Source organism: Anopheles arabiensis, chromosome 2 (genome assembly GCF_016920715.1).
Source record: "Anopheles arabiensis isolate DONGOLA chromosome 2, AaraD3, whole genome shotgun sequence".
NCBI lineage: Eukaryota > Metazoa > Arthropoda > Insecta > Diptera > Culicidae > Anopheles > Anopheles arabiensis.
The window spans coordinates 91,030,039-91,047,117 of NC_053517.1; the positions used below are offsets into that span (position 1 = coordinate 91,030,039).

Genomic DNA, 17,079 nt, shown 5'->3' on the forward strand with positions numbered 1-17,079 from the left:
TATAATTGTTGGAATAAGTTTAGTTTCTAAGTTAGTGACACAATGAAGCTGTAGAGCGTTAGTGAGTGAGGGCACGTGCGCGCGTGCACCGTTTATGGCGGGGCAGTATGTGAGAATTTGTCTGTGAAGCGAACGTTGGAATGAAGAAGTTGGTAAGATGAGAATGTGTTAAAGAAAAGCCCAGTGTGCAAACACTGCAGAATGTTTTACAATACACAGCACACAGCAAACAGTGTCAGTAAACAGGCGTAGAGCGTCCTCAACAAGCTGCAAGCTGTGTTGGATAGACGATTTAGGTTAACGTTTTACTTTGCAAACCGTGACAGCGATCAGTAACAAACACACGAACCGCTCAAACGCCGATCAAAGTTCAACCTCACCTCAAGCAATGTGAAGCAATCTGACGATGGTTCTGTGAAGCCGCCAATATCAATGTCCTGAGCGTGAACAAGGGCTTGTTTTACTTAAGGCAACTTGGTTGTTTGCGTTTGTATAGTGAGGGAATGTCTTTCTGGTTTTGTTCTGACCTTTTTCAAGATCTATGAAACGCTGCCTGCAGAGGATGCTTGCAACCTCCGTTTGCAGCTATAGATCGTATACAAGCAATAAGTATGACCAGTTGGCAGGGGAAGCAAGCAAAGGCGCAGAACCGTCTTAACTCTTGCCATTAGCATCCATCCACTGGCTGGGATGGATAAAATAAGGGGGAATAGTAGTATCTCCTTCTCGTTGCGTTTCTATTCGTCGCTGCCATTCAGTAGTATGATCCGTATCAAGTGACAGTTTTGAATACTTTTCGTTCCGTTTTTGGGTGTTAACCAATTTACTGAATCATTATTTTTAACATCTAGACATAAGAAAACTGCTGTAACACACAAACATCACCGAACCTGACGGTTGCGCATTTGCTTGTAAAGTTGATTTTAACCACTCAATCGCGCGTTCCCGCGTTTTTCCCCTCCGGCATCGCAGAAACTTATACGTGGGATTGTGTGAAGTATATCAGCTCCGCAATCTACACTACGAATACAGGGTTTCCCACGATTTATTGGTCAGTTCCCATGATTTTTTGGTGCGTTCCCACGATTTTTTGGTCGTATCCCATAGATTTTTGGTTCGTTCCCATAATTTATTGGTATTTTCCGATTGGATATCAATACAGTTGGACCAAAAAATTCTAAGGAACGACCAAAAAATCGTGGGAACGCACAAAAAAAATATGGGAACCCACCAAAAATTGATGGGAACCAACCAATAAATCGTGGGAAACCCTGTAACATACGTCGAGCTTTTCTAATTAATCTAAAAACATAAAGTGTAATGAACGAATGAAAATAGCAAACACATTCACAGAAAAAGAACACGCAAAATTATCAGAAAACGAAAAAAATCAGAAGAAAACAGGATGTGCAGTGCAGTGAGAGTCAGTTTTACGTTCTTGTAGCCCTTACTCGTTGCATATCGCACTGCTGCTGCAGCTGCTGGAACTGAAAGATGAATACTGATTGACAATTTAAAGAGCCAGCCGCCTGGGACGACGAAAGGGAGGCGCCCATCTGTAAATACACCCAAAAACATTGTCCTTTTCCATGTGCATCGTTTTCAAATTACATTTTGTCGAAACAATCTTTAATCATCAAATCATGCCATTTCCTCAATATTTTTGCATTTTATTTTTATATCTCAATTTTTCCAGTGAAAAAAAGAAAGATATCATTTTGTAAGAAAGTTGAGGAATGTGTCTGTTTCTCAGTTTATGGAGAACTGTGATAGTAAAAGGAGAGGTTCATCATTCTTAGCTTTTCTGATGGTTTGTTCAGTTCACCACCACCCTCCCTAATAACATTTTCACGTACAACGAGTAGTAAAATTGAAGGAAAGAGTTTATCATAAGCAGCAACTGCAGAAATATCATTCTCCCCTCCCATCATCCCAAAGCAATTGTCTCAACATTTAGCCCGCGAAACACTTGCAATCAGTGTCCTTTGTTCCGTGCCGACCCTCTCCCAGTAGAGTGCTTGCTAACCAACTAACGACAGTAATTATTCACACACTATCGCTTGACATAAGACAAAACAAAAACATATATAGTGACCACCACGACTGCACGGTGTGGTGTGGTCCATGTCCAATGCCATATGTAAAAATAGCAATCAGCAAAACAGCTTACGGAAGCGATTCTGTCCAATTTATATACATACGTATAAATATGTAGCCGAATTCCGTTTGTTTTAAAACAAAACTGCATAGCTACAAAATGGAAGAAATACACACACACAAAAAGCGAAAAACATGAACGAATGGGGATGAAAAATTCACCAACACAACACAACTACTAATCATAAGAAGATAACATTTAAAAAAAGAAAACAAAGCTGCTAAAACATTAACATAAAAAACAAACCACAGAATAACAAAACAGAAAAACCCACAATAGCTAATCAGGAGTAGTTTAAGCAAATGGGAATGGGTAAAGAAAGATGACAAAAGCCGAACACAAAACGAAACAAACAAACAAAACACCCAAAACATGGTGAGTAAATGGTGCAGTGTTTTAGTTGTCATGTCTTTTGTTTGGAACGAAATCTCTGTAAAAAGTGTCATCGAAGCCTTCCGAGACTCCTTACGAAGGACACAAACTCGACACATCATACTCCCGGCAAGTTGTAGCTGTGTACAAAACTAAACCTCTTTCATTAGCAACACTAGACTAGAGTGATGTGGTATGTTTGTGTGTGAGTGTGTGTAATAGTTTGATTTGAAGGTAGTGAAACAGAAAACTGCAATAAGAAGAGTGTAAGCGCGCCGAGGCCGGTTTGAGTAAGAGTAGACACAAGAACAGAAGAAAATGTTTGAGCCGTCTGGGAAAAGCAATGTAGAAAGTGGAACAATTTAGCAAACAGAAGAAAAAGAAAAAAGAAATTCTCTAGAAATCATTTAAAAAAAAAACATGCAACCAGAAGTACGAAAGCAGATAACAATCATTCGAAAATGGGGCGACAACAGAACGCAAAACACTATGCGCAAAGCAGAGACGTTGTTCGACGCAACGGGACATTAGAGGCAAACGTGACAGATTCGGCTAGGGCGGACGGTAGTAAATTGTATAAAAACAACAAGTCTGGCATTGGAACTGGGACAAAGTGTATGAAAAAAAGAGAAGAAAATATGGCAGTGTCTGGATGGGGACGAGCAATACAAAACACACACTATATCAAAACTCGAACAAATGACGTGAGCACATAGTTGGGTTTAAGGTGAATTACATCAATTGGGAAAGGATACATAATACTTAGTGTTTACAGTACCATAGCTCAACAAAACAATACAAAAAGCAGCCCGCTGCATTGAAGCTGCAAGTGCAGAAAACAAAACTGAAATCAGATTTCCGATCCAATTTGCAAATTTGCAGTAGAAAAGTGTATGTGTGGTGTGCGGGGTAGTGAGGCAGAAAGTAAACAAAGCAAAACACAAACATAAACACATGCAAAACCCATGAGTGAAACAAACAGAAAGAGTTCGTGATCGATGCATCATTACAAAAAAAAAAAACAATAATTACAAGCCAGCTGTGTACAGATCTACTAAGTTTCATCATGAATGATGCCCAACTCCTAAACGCACGAACGCAACTACGTCAGCACGTTGCCAGCTTAAAAAAAAAACCTGACCATCCAGTGCTTAGCAATCAGGCGCTACGTATTAAAACCCAGTTATCATTACATACAGATCATTAGGATGGCATCGACTTTCGGTGGATTTATTTAATGTACTAAGCGAATGCGCAGCACGGAACGGTACAGCAATGGTTCGAGGATTGAATAATTGCTTTCTCCAAGATAACACATAAGATAAGATAACACACGCAAACACATTTTAAAAATCTGCCCTTTTACCGCAACCCTGCATCCGCATCATACGGTAAATGAGCAGAAGAAAAAACGATGAGCAAGAGAAAAAAATCCAGCAAATTCACAGACAATGACATGAAGAAGAAAAAAACACACACATACTCACAGACGCGCGCGCGTTAAGGCAAAAAAGGATGTTTTTTTTTTTGCGGAAAAAAAACATTAGTAAATAAACAATTGATAAATTGATTAAGAAAACAAACGGCTAAACTGCGATGGAATGCGATACTATCCGAAGTTTTTTTTTTTTTTGTAGATTTAATGCAACATACATTTTTTTTCTTAAGTAGTGTAGAGTAGTGTAGTAGAGTAGACGCTCTGAGCTTAATTTCATTTGAAATTTGAGATTTCTAGTTGTAAGATTATTCCTGTTCAAAGTTTCTTGACAGTGAATTGATTACGAAGTGCATTTTTCCCTATTTGTTTTACCTAGTTCGTGATTAACGAATCTTATTCAAAGATTTGGCAATTTTCTTTTTACACTTTGCTGTTTAAGTAAACCGTTTATATGAATTAAATTGTTAAGTAACTTTCGAGCACATTTTCAGATTTTTCGAGCAGCGAAATATTTCACCTTGAGTGCTCGTCTCTTTGCACCTAAAGCCAACCCTGAAAAGCTCACCGTCACCGGTTGAGCTTTGTGTGCGGGTGATGCAACAACGCTGCCTCCCCTTCGTACCGTTTCGTCCGGGACCGAACGGCGCATGGTCACAGTGCACGCCACCATTGAACAGCTTATCGTGCATTTTGTTTTGATTCCCGCCATTCGCATCATCGTACGAATCACGCGCGCATCCCTGTCAACTGTTTCCCTGTTTGCTCTTTCCCCATTTTACTACTCTCTTGCTCTCATTTTCTCTCACTCTCGCTCAGTTTGAAGAGCTCTCTTTATGTTGGGGAAGTTACTTCTCTCTTTTTGTATGCTAAAACGCCTCTCGGCTTGATTCTCGCAGTCGTGGGATTGCTGCGCACCATCAATCTCGACTGGTACTCTGCGGAGAGCAGTTGCGGATCAAAACATGCCATTCAACAAAAAAAAACGCAGCATGCGTGTCAGCAGGGGAGTGAATGAAGATGGGGGTTGAATGACGGTTTCAGTGCTGCTTCTCTGCGCACTGTCACTGTTTTTTTTTTCTCTTGATATCTCGCTCGCTCGCAGAAATGCTTTGGTAGGGGCTCGTAACGCGTTGCGACCTAGACCAGGGGTTAACAGATCGTAGGAATATTGTTCTTCATTTTTGAAGACTATTTTAAAACCCACATAACAGGAAGTTATATGAATATTTGGATTGTAAGAGGAATAGTTATCTGAAGCTAGCACACAATTAGACATGCAAACAGTAGTGATCTATTTTTATAGCTAATATACCGTGAATTTTTTATATTTCTTACAAAAACAACTCATGAAATAACGACTTTTCAGTGTCTAGATTCAATGCTAATTTAGGCGTAAAATTATGTTTAGATGATAATGATCTAATTATCATCAAGTCATGATGATTATAAAATGAAGATCTACTGAAGCTATACAAGGGTTACCAAGTCATTTTGCGATGTGTGGTGTATATTTTTTTCGCTCACAAAATTTATTTGATATCTTGGATTCATTTTTACTGGCACAAATTAAATTTATCTCCCGTTGAATATGATGTTGACACATTTGCTTTGGAGTAATCTACATTGTTTTACACACTTTATACATTTTTGACCATACGTTTGACAAAGTTGAATGGGATTTTACAGATTTAAAATTAAACTTGTTAACTATTCTATCTAGAGTCTGTCTACAATTTGTTATTTGTTATTTGTTATTTATTAATTAAAATTCAACGGACCGCAAGTGGCCCACTTGAAGCGAATTCATTTACATTCATTCATTATAACATAGTCACATTTCGGTCATTCATTTGTCACGCTTAGTCTTAAGTAACATAATTAACATGAAAAAGGTCGCACGACACGAATACTATTTAACAATGCGGTGCGCGACATGTCAGGTCGATGACGATCACAAATAACATTAAACTCACGGCACATACGAATAAACGGATCAGAGGAGCCAAAGCGAGTGCGGCGTTCCTCCACGTCAAGTAGCGATCTAGCTCGAAGCGATCTCGGCGGGACATACATGCTGAGCCTCGAAAGAAGCGCGGGCGAGTCGATCCGATTGTCAAGAAGTTCCGCGACAAACAGCCTCTGAGCGTTGCAGTTCCGCTGCTTCAGCGTCTCGATGCCAAGCAACGCACAGCGTCCCTCATAGTCAGGTTGGACACTCCAGGAGCGCAAAGCGAACCGCGTGAATTTGCGCTGGATAATATCTGCAACCTTCAGATAAAATACCCTTAATCGAATCATAACCCACCGTTGATATTATGTCGCATTGATTATTGCATGAAAAGTCATCAGAAAATTGTTTAAATGCAACAAAAGCAAAAAACGGTATTCATCTTCAAATGATGATCCTACGTTGCTAACCCCTGACATCATCATTATCATCCCCTACCTTCCAAGGTAGCGAACGACAGCGCAACCGGAGAGCTCGCCTTCCCCAGCGAGAGCATCGGCAACGAGAGAGCGAGCAGCCGTGGTTGTGTGGCTGCGTTTGTGCGTTCAGGGCCTGCTTCGCAGCAGCAGCTGGTCTGGTTCTCGTTCACGGGTCTGCTCACGAGTTTATTCGACTTCGGTACGTTCTCGCGCGCGCAAACGGTATGCTGCAAAGCGCCCTGTTCCCAGACGTGCTCGAGGCACTGACCAAGTAGCAGTAGCGACCTTCTTGAGTATTTTTTTTTTGTTCTTCTTCAAGTTGGTTAAGAACAACGATTTTGCACTGTTTTGGTGAAAAAGGGTTAAGCAAGGAAAAACTATCCTGATGAAGCTGCTTGTGGGAAACCAAGTTTTTATCTCGTTTTTACCGTGATTAAAGATTGAAAACGTGGAATAGTGATTTTCCTTCGTGCGCAAAATTTCAACCCTGCCCTGCCCAAACATCGTGCGTGTTCGAGCGCATGTGTTTGTGTGTGTGTGCGTGTGTGTTTGTGCGTGAAAAGTGTGTCCTAACCAAATGCAGAAGAAAAAGTGTTTCGTGTGAAAATTAAACCAACCGAGAAGGAAAAAGGATATCGCAGCCTTCGCGCAATCGGTCGAAAAACACCCACAGCAGCAGTGTGCGTTTGTGTGTATGTGTGTTTACGTGAGTCCAGTTTTGGTGAGCGAATTTAATCGATTCCGTTTCGTGCATCAACAAAAAGCCCCGTGTGGGTGATTTTTCCAACAACCCGCAGGAGTGTGCTGTGTGCAGTAAATGGTGGAAAAATTATAATTCCGCGTGATTTGTGCGAGAAAAAAAAGTGAATATCATACGTGTGTGAGTGTGCATTTATATGTAGTGTGTGTGTGTGTGTGTGTGTGTGTGAATGTGTGATGTTTTGCGAGGACAGCACACATCTCTTTTTCCGGTTTGGTTGTCCCGCTGCCTTTTGTGGATGCCTGTTGTTTGGGAAAATTGGTCAAATTACTTCCAACAACAGGCACACACACCGTAATCCCGCAACACCCGCTACACTTCCTCACCATCGATTTTTCACCATCATGTTTGGCCCGTCTTTACATACAAAGTAGGCGTATGTATAAGGCGTTTGGGGTGACATTTGCAAACCAACATCACAAACCCAAGAACGCTGAAATGGGTGGGATGATGGGCGGCGAGCTAGAAATGTAATTCGATGAGCCTTTTTTTCTCCCCCCCCCCCTGCACGCAAGTGAGCATCCAATTTTACCGAGATTTCTGTCCGTTGTGCTCATTTTGTGATTTCGTGCAGTCGGTTATGCTGTTCAGCATAAACATCCCCGTCGATCGTCCCGACGACCCAGCCGAACTCGGCGCAGGGTGGCCTAGAAACAAAAAAAAAGACAAAGTAAAAAAACCAAGAAAAATCACACTCAGTAAGTCTCTCGATTGCTCGCGCCGCGACGACGTGCCAGCCTCGCCGAACTGGATAGCCTTGATGCGGGTTCCATACTTGGATCGCTCATCTCATCGGTCACTTTGTCGGTGCAAAAGCCGAACCGTAGCGCTATTTTGTGTGTGCGAGTGCTCATGTTTCGTTTTTTTTTTCGAAATGCCTTCTGAACAGTAGGCGACGAACCCCACAGTGGCGGCGGAACATACGCTTTTGTGCTGCATCGGTTGTTGCAAGAGTTTCGAGACATGTCACCTCCAAAAAAGGGCTTCAATTTTTGTGTCCTGCATCGAATCGTACCAAAGCGGTCACACTGCGGTGGTAATAATCATAAAAAATAAGCAAATTGAACACAAGCTGTGCTCGTATCGATGCCGTTCTTTTACAATGCTTCTTTTTTTTTTTTGCTCTTCCTTTTCGTCACTCGAACAGTCGTCTGCAGAGCGAAAGACAAGCTCCGGAGAAGAAAAAGCACCCTCCCGAGACATCCCCAAACATCACCACCACCAGCAACCAGCATTAGAAGGTAAGTGGTCACATACGAGTGCGCACACACATATTGCATCGTAAAATAAAAGGGAAAATAATACCAACAACATGCATGGTGACTCAGCTCATGCACATGTGGCGGGGGGGGGGGGCTGGTTTAGGGCAACGAACGAGTGCCTTGCGTTCTTCAGGATGGATGGACCACTTCGCACCGTGATGATAATGTCGCCGGGAGTCGCCCAAATGAAGCACACCGCATCAGGCAGCAAATCTGGGTCAGTGGAAGAGCATCCTGGCGGTGGTGAAAGAAGTCTTAGCGCCACACACTATTACTCCGCTGGGTGCCGTACCCACACTCATAAGGCCCACGTGGACATCGTCGTATCGTATACTTTACTACACACCACGGTGGAACGACGCGCTCTGGTTAGCACTTTGTGTGATGGGGTTTTTTTTTAAAGCGTAGGAAAGAAGCGAAGAGTGCATGTGGGTTCTGTTTGTTCAAGTCTTCCATTCAACCCCCGTAATCCATCGAATGCGGTCAACTGAAAGTAAAATTTCACCCCTCCATTTCTCACTCCCTTCAATTGATAAGCAATCGCTATCCTCCCGGATGGATGGAGGAGGAGGTTTATGTGGATGCGGGGATGGGCTTGGCAAACAGTTTGGCTTCTGTTTAGCCATCCTTTCTATGTGGAAGGCCATCGCGCCAGTTTGGCACATACACAGCTGGGTTTTCACTTTCCCTTGCAACTCGTTTGCACAGACTTCTCGTTGCTTGTTGCAGCTTCCAGCAATGTCCAGAAAAGAAAATTGGGGAGAGGGTTTTTATCTAGCTCCCAGATGCTTATTACACCCTGCATGGCATCAATCACATGGGTGTATCTGTGTGTGTGTTTTATTTTTCAATTTAAAATACCACTTGCCAAGTCATACGTTTCGCTTCGTCCCCATGAATGCTAATCAATTGAATTGGAATGCGTTCGTTTGATATTAATAACCGCATAGCTGGTTGGCATACATTCGAGAGGGTATCGTGGGGCTGTCGCTGGTTCATTGACTCTGAATCGTTGCGATAGTTTTGATTTGGATAGGGTAGAAAAGTCATAGATTTGGTTTGAAACATAAACATTATCAAATTTTTTGGTCATTAACAGGCTACTCTAGCATTGTATGCTTTATGCTAAGCGAAATATGTTTTCTAATGAGAAAGATCAACATCCAAACTTGGCCATAAACCATTTTGATTAGGACCGAGATATTGAAAAATGTCGTTATCCTTTCCTCATATTTCATACTCCTACATCAAATTCTCTAGCTCTTATTAATGTGATAAATTACACTCGGCATTATAATCATGTAGAACACACACAATGAAACTCGCAAAAAAGAGGGGGCCAATTAAATATGATTCCTTGTGACCTCAATTTAGGTATCCCGGACGCCTTACGCTTTGCTTAAATTGCACACCAAAATAATAGGAATCATTCCACTATTCCGAGACGGATCGGTTTGCCCGGAAGAACAGAAAAAGAGGAGAAAATTGCTTCTGCTTGAGGTGTCACTGTAGTGGTTGGTGTGTGTGTGTGTGTATACCGGCCGGCTGTGGTGGTGTAATTTCAATGGTAAAAGGATCTTTCTTCCTGTGCTACCTCCACTACCCAGCTCTCTGTGATATCGAATATCATACAATAAAATATATCGTCCGCCGGATGGCTGGTTGGTTGAAGGATGAAGAATGGTGTACTGTTTCCCATTTATGCTGCTTGTTGTTGGCTATGGAACGCGCAGATCCTTACTGTTTGATATCCTTCAGTGCGAAGCATACCATTACGTACACCAATATCGAACCGAGCTTCCTCGTCGTCGTCGCTGTCGTCGTCTGAAGCAGCAAAAAGGCGCAATGGAACGAGCTACAATCAGCTCACATGAAGGAGAAGCAAGAGAAAAAAAACAAGTGGCAAACACGACGAAAGTTCTAAAGCATTCAATTACATAATCTCCCGGCCCGTATCATCACGAAGCCTTCCCGCCCCGACGGGATGATGACGCAGCTGTAAACTATTGAAAATTCTCACCGAGGCGCGAACTTGCGCCACTTTCATCTTTTGTTTGTTTGGGTTCGTGCGCCGTGTGTTCGCTCGTTCGGCGAGCTTCATGAGTTTTCTCCTTCTCTGGCGGCGGCACATTTCGCTAACGAGCACTTTAGTTCATTCATGTCTTGCTGATGGATTATGGTTCGTTTTAATTGTGTCGAAAGGTTGTGCGAACTGTTTAACGGTGAAGGCAGATCAGTTGATGAATAAGGCTGATAACAGCTCATGCTTTCGATTTTTTGTTTCTATCCTTTATGATATTGTTAACAATTACACGATTTTATCGTATAACGTACGCTTTTCTTGGCTGTTTATGATTTTGGGACGTTATAAAAATCCTTCTACTTTAGCAATAAATAACACACCAAACTACACTGTTGTCGCTTGAAACATCGCAACTGAAAAAGTAAATCTCCGTTCCGTTCCGTTAATGGATAACAAATAGCCACACATAAACTACCCACTTTGCTGGCGAAAATCCGTTCTGCAACTGATGCAATTTTGCTTCCCCGAGTGGACGAAAACACGAGAAAACACTTGACTTTGCTCTCGACAAAACATCATCCATCGATCTTACTAGATCGAACGCACACCCAACTTCGTTTCAAGACAGCAGTGTGGCCATCTGGTCCCCACGACGCAAAATCTGCTTGTAAGAGCTGTACTGGAAGCATTGTAGAAATAGTAGGATGGGTAGAAATTATTCATAAAAAATATAAAACCTTCATCGTTGCAACTTGAAAGGAAAATTGCATTATCTCAAGAAGCGCCTCTCGAAGAGCGTCTAACAAACACGATTGCATCACACAGTTTTTTTTTTGTAATCTTTTTAATCTCCAGTTACGGTGACGTCGTTGCAATCGGACTTTCTTTTGTATTCTTTTAGCTTCCATTCCACCACCGTGCGGTGTGTGATACACTGCTTGCAGCGTTTTTTGTTTATTGGTGCATTATTAAGATTAGCCTTGGCCTCGCTGGCAAACCGTTTGCATGTGAGAGCGAGGGGAAAAAGTCACCGCCCAGTCCCGTTAATGATAAAGCCAGCATAAAGGGAAGCTAATGAGAGGTCGTTTAGATTATACAAACTACTTTTTATGACACGCGGAAAACGCCCGAAAAAAAAACCGGGCGACCCATCCGGGAAGCGGGAATGAAACGGTTCTATTATCTTGTGCGTGAACTGTAAACATATCTCCTCTCAAAAACGGCCACCTTTCATCTGTTTTTTTTTTTTTTCATTTCTATTCGAAACACTCGTCACACGGGATTGTCGTCGGATGTCGTTTTCTCGCTGCGTGACTATTATTGATGCAGGGTTTTCCTGCCCTCTTATGTGTTCGTTAGATACTTGGCTTCGAATAAGCGAATTAAGTTCACTTTAATGATATCACGATATCTTGCTTAGATATTTTTCTATTTACTGTGCTTTTTAGCTGGTTTTGATTGTGCTAGAGTTTGTGGTAAGGAAGCATGTAGTTACAAATTTGAACTGTAATATGTAACGTAATATTCACTTTGTTGTACAGCAATCCATTCAACCTTTATTGTCAATCTCAAACGCGTTAAGCCGTGTAGAAGCCGAGTTATCTACTAATAGTACTACTACTAGAAAGAAATCTCTCTAAAGAAACAATAAAGTCAAGACGCTATGTGCGATAATGTAGAATCGTTACTGCGTGAAATGTTGTCGTCACAGTGCAAATTAAGCACCCGAGTGATTACGAAATACGTCAATGTAATAAATTTCAATAATTTTGTAGGTTGTCCCATTAGTTAGTGAGAGATTTATTTTATTATCTCACAGCACCGTTTTTACTATGCCTAATTGCTCCATTTCAGTTATGTTCGGATATTACGGGCTACAACATCACTCAAGTCATATTGACAAAAATAGCATCATGTTTTATGTCATCGAATATAATAGATTGCTGCAAAATGTACCACCACCCCTGTAATTAGCGGCACAATATTAAAAGCACCCATCATGACACAATACACATTGAGGCGGGCGAGTTCCGAGGGGATGGAAACTTTCCACCAACGTTTCCGTAACGTTCTCCGAAACTATAAATGACGAAATAACTATCCCCCCTCCGCCCGAACTCCCACTTTCACAGCTAGCCTCTTATATCTTATAAAAACGCACGATTTCGATGTTGTTCTCCCACCACCCGTGGTACGCTGCCGGTCCAGAACATGGACCCCTTGTGCTTCCCAGTCGCGGTGATGCATATATGATTAGATGAGGTTCCATATTTGTTCGTATGTGTTGTGCGTGTGCCTTTCTTTTGCATCATCGCCCATCATCAACATCAAACCGAGTGGACGAAACAGCTCGAAACATGCGAGATTCGTCTTCCGTGCTGACGAAACAACACACACACACACAGCTTGCATACGCTAGACCACTTCACATCACACCCGAAACCGAGCCATGGAATGCCAAAATAAAATAACTCAAACCGAGCAGCAACCGCCGAATGTGTGCTCTCTGCCCGCAGTCGTTCGATGAATAGAGCGGAGCATGAAAAATTGGCTTTCGTTCGGTATTTTAATCATGTTGTTCTTGTTCTCAATCTCGGCATTGCACCAAGCCCCAATCCCTCCGGTAGCCATGGGGGGGGGGTTTGTTCGGTTTGCATTTCGGAGATGTCTTTCGCCTCGGTGCCCCCAAAACATCATAAGCGTTGGGCGCAATCCCACACAGTACCGCCACAATATCAGTCTCAGTGTGCATCATTTACGGCAATCTGTAAAAACCATCAAATGAAGAAACATTTTTCTTTTGCCCCTTGTGTGGTGCCCTCCTTCCCGTGTTCGCCCCCTTTGCTAGTGTTTTCTATTGCTTCCCCGCTCGCTGTACTCATTAGTTTTCGGTCCAGCATCTCTGGTCCATCGGGTTATTATTCACTGTATTCACCACCAGGGATAAGCTGCCTTTCTTACGTGGGTAACGTCGCTAGTTGTTTTGTGTTCTCTGTGCTCTAACAAATCAACCCCTCTGAATGGACATTTGAAGCATTGCATGCATGCGCCGTTCAGTTGGATACTTCGTTTTAGGACCCACGTAAACACGAAGCCCGTACATTGTGTGGAGCATAACATGGCACAGATTGATGACGGTGAATGATGGGGTATAGTTGATTTGAAATGAGCACATTCCTTGACAGTGATGACGGTTTTAATTCCACCCAGTGTGTGTGTGTGTGTGTGTTCCCAACGCATTGCAAGGATCCCGTAGACCACGCTGGGGACTGGGGGACGCCATTGTCAGCTTTCTCTAGAAAAAAAATACACAAAAATATATGTAAATGAGTAAGCTCCAACGGCAGGCCAACTTGACGCACTAAAGAGTCCTCGTGAGTCGCTCTAAATCCCACGCATCAATATTTTATTCTTCCCACGAAATGAAATGGAAATTGTTGCAGTTGCATCATCAGTCTCTGGGGAGGAGTAAGGACGATGCAGTAAGAGAATGTATTTCAAACCCCGATATACTTCGAACGGTGGTTGTCAAGCTGGTTGTTGCTGCTGCTGCTGCTGCTGCTACTACTGTTGATAAGACCGTCCGCAGGCACTCGAGTAAACTCGACGGAAATGTTGAAACCGTACACGCTGCTTCGGGAGGATGCAGTGAGTATCCTCGTACTGTATGTGCATCGTTTGCAGCTGTCCCTCGTCATGTGGAAAGAGATAGCCGTGTTTAATGACGTGTGCAACTTTAATGGGACGTACCGTGGGGAAGGAAACCCACACCCTAACAAGCACTGCAACATTGTGTGGAACAATTGCTCTAGCGAAAAGACATTCTGTTGCTTTCCCTGCGTTAAACATTCTATCCACACAATTCATGCAGCACATTTTGCAACGAAAAAGCTTTCAGTGAGTGCAGCTTTAGCTTTTTGCATTATCAAGTTTTTCTTCTAACGCGCATACTTATAAAGCACATTTAATTGCAAAATTATGATGATCTTTATGGGAAGAGAGAAGCACACCTTCCCATCCATGACGCAGGGCCGGTGATATATTATGCGCAGAAAGCTTCGTTTCTTTCCCTCTCTCTCTTTCTCTCTCCATCACTCTACTGCTTCGCCCTCATTTTCGGCTACTCTCCAACCACAAGAGAGAAGTAATTAGTTGGGATTAGTTTCTGTTCTCCCCGTCGCCTGAATCCTCTGCTACCTTCATCATGCAGTTTGGAGGTCAGCCTTGAGAAATGATTAAACAACAGTAGCGAACGAAACCAACAACAAAAAAACCCCTACTAAGAACATGAAAAAGAGTAAAAAGAAACACATTAGCTCCACTATTAACCTTCCCGCGAGGATGGTGCCCCGTGTGTCTCCGGTTAAATTCCCTCCGAGTTTAAGGATAGCAGCGCATTAGTTGGGGAAGACGACTAAGGTGATGCGATGGTTTTGCGCTAATGAAGATTTATTTGCATCTTCAGCATTTTGTTTCTGGGATTGGGATTTGTGCGCTTGGGTTGATGGATTAGCTTAGCCATAATCGTAACGTAAAAAATGTGTTCTTTGAATCAAGGGAATTAGAATTCGATACAACTGTACACGGCAGAGAGATGTAAGGTTTAAATGAGGGTAAATTAGTCTGATTCCAAGATTTCAGGATGCATCACATCAAGCTTTTATGCTGAAATTTTAAACTAATTTGAAGCATTTTTTCTGTAAATTTGCTCTTCTCCTATAGAGAACTCAAACACTTTCTCGACCCTGTGTCCATGACCTTCCGTGTGCCCGGCTTGCTAAGAAACGATTCGATGCCTTCGAACCGCTCTCGATAATAGTTCTTCACTGTTCACTGTGCAATTTCCGGCCCCTTTTCCACTGCTGCACCACAATTATTCAACAATGTAAAAGACAATGATCCAATGGTCCCCAAATGGATCGAGCGGCGGTACATGGGGACCCGGTGAGTGCCATTTTCAATCGTTTCGACATCACCATCATTTACCGACGGACCAACAACGCGGCAACGACGATTGCGATTTAAAAATAAACTTGCCTCGCTTTTGTCATTCGCTCGCACACAGCCAGGGCCCGCTTTTCATTATGATGACGATTGTGGAAAATTATGCAAACCCCACCACCCCGTTCAAGCACCACCTCGCAGCCTCTACTGACTGGTTCCCTACGAAGGCTTTTTTCATTTTTTATTCTGCATCGACAACTCTGTCGCATTGATTGCAAATGTTTTCAGGGCAGGATGGAATGAAGAAGCAAAACAAAGGTTAAACAAAAGCATAAAGCTCTTCCTCTCTTTCCTTCAGGCACACACAAAAACAAAGCTAGAACAGGGTGACACACACATACACCCTGCGAGACCTCGACCTTTTCCCAGTGCAACTAAATATAGCAAAAGGCGCCCGTAGCGTCTCCCGTGGCGGGAGGTCAGGGTCTGATCTTTGGAAGAGACATTGTGCAAAGCTTGCAGCAGACATGGTGCAGCTCAGCAAAATTGCACACCGTTTGCGTTGCTCGGGGAAAGCGGGAGCGGAGGGAGCCTTATTGGCGTCACCCGGGCCTGTTTTGTTCCGGTCCCGATTCACGCTGACACTTTTCCGGATGGTCTGGCACCGACAGCGCTTTCCTTCCATGTCGTGGCTGATGGGGGGGTGGTTATTAAAAGTGTGGTATGGAAAATAAAACTCCGACCCTAGAATGAAAGGGTGCACTCTGCGCCACCAGACCAATGCATACCCGCTAGAACGAGCATTAGGAAGGGGAACCGAATCCAATTTAATGCAAATTATGACCTTCTTGGAGTCTACATCGACCCCAGCCCTCGCGGGGCCACCCCAGCAGGGCAGGTTAATGAGGCAAGTTCAATAAACCTAAACAATTATTCTACCAGCTCAGCCCAGCCCAGTCAACCCTAGGCAAGCGACGAAATGGACAGAATCGACTTGGGGAAACGTTTTCGGGTTCATTTATTCCGTGAGTTTATGCGATGTAAATGGCCGAAAGAGTGCTTCCTGCAGGCTACACTTTACACAGGCAACAGCAAAGAAGGGCCAGGTCAGTTGCCACGGCACGGAACATGACTGCTTTATGACCATTATGCAAAGCACCGAGTACGTCGTTCACTGGGCCCGGTTGTTCCGGTGCACGGCCCCGCAGCAGGAGGACGGTCCAAATAAATGATTTAAGCAAGAGCAAATAGAATTCACCTCAAAAAAGCAACAATTTGCGGCTCCTTTCGCCACCTTTCCCTAGGAACAGACAGTACGCTTCCATTAGTACACGGAACATGCATGTGTGTGTGTGTGTGTGTCTGTGCGATGACTTGATCCGACAGCATTATGTCATGTTCTAATATCGACGAGGCTTTGCACCGACCGTTGCCAGTGCGCTCACGGAACCCGCCACGGAACATAAAAAAGCACTCCGACAACGTTTTTGCACCGTTGTTTACGTGCTGTTGGTGGTTGATGTTTTGTTTCTGGCAGACGGCACCGCACAAAGCAAACCCCATCGGCCCATTGTGGTTCTTCACCCCCTGCGCCATTGATCGTCATTTTGCCGTCGACGGGCGTTGCTGGTGGAACAATTTAATCATCACACGTTTTCGGAAGTGTGCGCCGGTGGTTGTTGGGTTGTTTTTGGT

The 17,079-nt window shown here is 43.2% G+C and overlaps 1 protein-coding gene across 1 annotated transcript in view; it reads left to right on the forward strand.

Moving 5' to 3' along the window:
* Positions 1 to 8,052: 8,052 nt before the first annotated feature.
* The window catches only part of LOC120896911 (gamma-1-syntrophin), a 49,042-nt gene continuing 40,015 nt past the window's right edge, over positions 8,053 to 17,079 (forward strand). Inside the window, exons 1-2 of the mRNA XM_040301434.1 lie at positions 8,053 to 8,191; positions 8,303 to 8,396. The gene's annotated coding sequence lies outside the window, so the exon portion shown is untranslated. The remainder of the gene's footprint in view (positions 8,192 to 8,302; positions 8,397 to 17,079) is intronic.